Below are 4,609 nucleotides of genomic sequence, written 5' to 3' on the forward strand. Positions count from 1 at the left end.
TGGGCATGGTTTTTTCGCAACAAGATGACGAGAACCAATTCATACAAGGATGACAGCCTCAAGAATCGCGTGCTGCTTTTCAAAAACGCACACAAGGGATATGTAGAGGTTTTACCTATTTTGATGAGCTGCCATGACAGCCGGAGACGTTCAGTGATATCGTCACAGATGGGTAGTGTTTATCAACGAAAAAAAAAACACTCAAATTTCGCGTTTTCTCAATTCACTGAATTGCCCCTCATTTCGCAATAAAAAAAAAGTTTGGCAATTTTTCTTCGGAATCCTAGTCAGACTAGTCAAGGCACTCAGGACACTGCATAGATGACCTGATTGTTGAACAAACGTGCGGAAGGGGTTGTTGCTAAAATTTACCACCGTTGTGCAGATTTTTAGAGAGGTCAACACTGAAAAAGTGAGAAAATGTGTGAAAAATAAAAATAAATAATTTCAATGATATTTTTTCATGAAAGTACAATAAATAACCTTTGTTTTGAGGGCTTCACCTTTTATGTTGGTTATTCCATCCCTAAGATAAACGTGATTTTGTCATTTCGGATTCTAAATGAACATAGCTTTAACCCAACTCTGCATGAGCAGAATTTGTCATGAGTTGACTGATTGGAATGCGTCAGATGAGGAGTCTCCATTTGATCTTCTTCGCACTTTTCAGTGTTCCTTCGCAAAATTTGGGTATTCAGGCGACCCTGCTCAACAAACTAGGGAACCTGTACTAATTGGTTGCGACCACATTTACTGGATAACTCGCTTCCATTGCTACTCCAAGAGAGTTTCATTGTGGTTTTGTACCTACAACCCCCTCCATTGTGGTATACCGTAACTATTGCTTTGAAAGAAGCTTGTCCTCTGCGGCCTGTGCGGACCGCAAGAGGTATTCCTGAATGGAACTCTGATCCGTTAAAGTCCAAAATATCTTCGGATACACCATTCTTTTGTATAGTTACGAATCTCTAGCTTCCACTTGAGAATCATAGCTATATAATCGACTTAGTGGGCCCTAAAAAGCTCTGCTTACTTCAAATCTCCAAATCTCCAAGGGCAAATGGGGGTTTATCCTATTTTTCTCCAAAGGCATTTAAGTATTTCAAACATGTTTTGAACTCTTGTAGTTTGCTATTGGGTATTTTCATGGCGTGATTTTACTCCATAGTTTTATCCCGAAAGGGTGCGTGCGTTGTATAAAGAAGAAATGAGTTCCAGATTCATCTGGTTACCTCGTTCTTTCTGAAATGCTTGAAAATAGACGTGTGCGCCGCCGCGCCGCGCCGCGCCGATGAGAAATCGGCGTGAATCGGCGTGCGGCTCCCCAAGTCAACAAGAATCAAATATACTATATTTTTTAAACGGGGATTGGTAAAGGGGTGTTATACCCATGTACTGGTGGAAAAAGTTTATGATTATGTTGTTTGAAGCCAATCTAGGAAGCATCGGCGTGTCGGCGTGGCAATCGGCGGCGGCGGCGGCGTGAAAACCGCACGCCGATCGGCATATCCCTTCTCAGAAAGGCTACCATCATCAAAACCAGTAAATTTCTGCAGCATCACATAGCAAGATGTCCACTTGTTGTAATCAAATCATTAGAAAGTAGTTAATTTTGTTTATAATGGTTTAAGAAGCCACACGCCGATGCACGCCGAGTTCACGCCGAATATTCGGCGCACACGTCTACTTGAAATGCATTGTCGAGTATCACATTTGTGATGTTCGTCTGGCTGACATGCCTCTCATGTGAACTCACATGCCTCCCAATTTGGGATGTCCACAGTGACTCTTTTACACAAAGTTGTATACGTTTTCAAGAAAGTACTCGCACAAACGTAGTTTTTGCTTGGGTGATTTCTTGAATATTGATGATGCTTTCGATGACGTGCCTTTCTATGTCATATTGAAAGTCGCATGACGCTCTCGTTGCGCTTATGCTTTCATTCCCTCTTCTAGGGCACCCCTTCCTATTTCATCACCTTTCCCTTTCCTAATCCCATTCCATCCCTTGTCCTATTCTCCCTCAGGTAAATGATGAAATAGGCTTATATGATGGCGATGGCACAAATGTCCCAAATGGAGGATAACGTGCCTCTGGAGCCGGCCTTCTGATACCTGGTACCACCCTAATAAAAAAAATGGATTGAAGTTTCAGAAAAAAACGTGGGCCACCTGCACACCGTATATTCATTAGACTGGGTCAACAAAGTCGATTTTTTTGGAACAAAGCTTTTTCGATTCCTTTTGGCGTCCAAAACAACTGTGCAAAGTTTGAAAGCGACCAGTTGCGTTCCCGTATTCCACATTGCGATTGAAATTTGTATGGAATTTAGTATGGAAAAATGTGCATTTTTGCATTTTTCTCCAAAATTGATTTTTTTTTTGTCTAAAACGATCTAACTAATGACGTTGAAGTATAGTCTGGAATATGCCGACAAACTTTGCCGAAGACCGCAAAGTGATCCGACTCTTGTGAAAAAAAAGTTATAACGTACAGATTGCCCGGTGGTGCTTAACACTTAATATGTAGAGGAATAACATCAATAATAAAATCTCATTTTTTGGCAAGTTACCAAGCGAATAACGTTTCTATAAGCGTCGGATCACTTTGCGGTCTTCGGCAAAGTTTTTCGGCATATCCTGCTATACTTCAACGTCATTAGTTACATGGTATTCGACAAAATAATTCATTTTATGAATAAAAAGCAAAAAAGTACTTTTTCCCATACTAACTTCCATTCTACACGCCGCTGAAGATCGTCCTTAGCACGCTTCGCTCGGAAAGTCCGAGTGCTTGCAGGTCCTCCTCGAGCATCGTCCATGTATCGTGTCCGTTGAGAACCACCGGTCTTATTGGCGTCTTGTACATGGTACATTTGGTGTGGGGGTGAATCTTTCTTTACCGCAGGTTCTTCTGAAGCCCGTAGTAGGTACGACTTAGCAAGGAACCGAGGTAGACGAATTCTTCTACCACCTCGAAAATATCCCCGTCCATCGTAACATCGTGACCAAGGTTTGCCCTGTCTCGCTCAGTACCACCTACCAGCATGTACTTTGTCTTAGCCGCATTCACCACCAGTCCGACCTTTGCTGCTTCACGTTTCAGGCGGGTGTACAGTTCTGCCACCGTTCCAAATGTTCTAGCAATAATATACATGTCATTCGCAAAACAGACAAATTTGCCGGATTTCGTGGAGATCGTACCCCGGCTGTCGAGCCCGGCTCGTCGCATAACACCTTCCAGGGCGATGTTGAATAGTAGGCAGGAAAGTTCATCACCTTGTCGTAGTCCCCGTCGAGATTCGAATGAACTGGATAGTTCACCCGAAATCCTTACGCTGTGCTGCACACCGTCCATCGTTGCTCTTATCAGTCTGGTAAGCTTCCCGGGAAAGCTGTTCTCGTCCATGATTTTCCATAGTTCTGTGCGATCGATGCTGTCGTATGCCGCCTTGAAGTCGATGAACAGGTGGTGCGTTGGGACCTGGTATTCACGGCATTTCTGGAGGATTGCCGTACGATGAAGATCTGGTCCGTTGTCGACCGGCCAAAATGGTGATCGCTCGAAAGTTCTCACACATTAACTTCTCGCCTTTCTTGTGGATGGGACAGATTATCCCTTCCTTCCACTCCTCCGGTAGCTGTTTGGTTTCCCAGATCTTGACTACTGGTACAGACAGGTGGCCAGCTTTTCATGGCCCAGCTTGATGAGTTCTACTGCGATATAGTCCTTACCAGTCGCTTTGTTGTTTTTGAGCTGGTGGATGGCATCCTTAACTTCCCTCAGCGTGAGAGTTGGTTCGTTCCCGTCCTCTACTGCGCCAACATAGTCATATTCTCTGCTGCCTTGATCCCCCGTGCCTACATTCTCTTCGCCATTAAGGTGTTCGTCGAAGTGCTGCTTCCACCTTTCGATCACCTCACGTTTGTCCGTCACGAGGCTCCCGTCCTTATCCCTGCAGATTTCGGCTCGCGGCACGTAGCCTTTGCGGGATGCGTTGAGCTTCTGGTAGAACTTACGTGTTTCTTGTGAACGGCACAGAAGTTTCATTTCCTCGCACTCCGCTTCTTCCAGGCGGCGCTTTTTCTCCCGGAAGAGACGGGTCTGCTGCTTCCGCTTCTGTCTGTATCGCTCCCGCTTCTGTCGGGTTATATGCTGCAGCCCGCGCTGCGTCCTCCTCCTCCCGAACCGCTCTGCACTCCTCGTCGAACCAATCGTTTCGTCGACTCAGTTCTACGTACCGTATAGCCGAGAGTACTATGGCTGCGTTGTTGATGGCTGCTTTGACTGTACTCCAGCAGTCCTCAAGAGGGGCCACATCGAGCACACCCTCTTCCGGCAACGCTGCCTCGAGATTCTGCGCGTATGCGGTTCTGAGATGGCCAAAAATGAGGCTACGTAGTTTATGGACAGCGCCTAGATGGTATGATTACCTCTAAACGTTCGCACCATAGATCCTGTCCAACATACCTCCTGCAGCGCTACGATTCCGAACCCGCGGTCCTGCAGTATATCGGCGAGTATGCGGGTGCTCCCAATAAAGTTGAGAGATCTGCAGTTCCACGTACCGAGTTTCCAATCGCAAGGCCCTTTTCGTCGCTGTGGTCG

Source organism: Aedes albopictus, chromosome 2 (assembly GCF_035046485.1).
Source record: "Aedes albopictus strain Foshan chromosome 2, AalbF5, whole genome shotgun sequence".
In the NCBI taxonomy this organism is placed as follows: domain Eukaryota; kingdom Metazoa; phylum Arthropoda; class Insecta; order Diptera; family Culicidae; genus Aedes; species Aedes albopictus.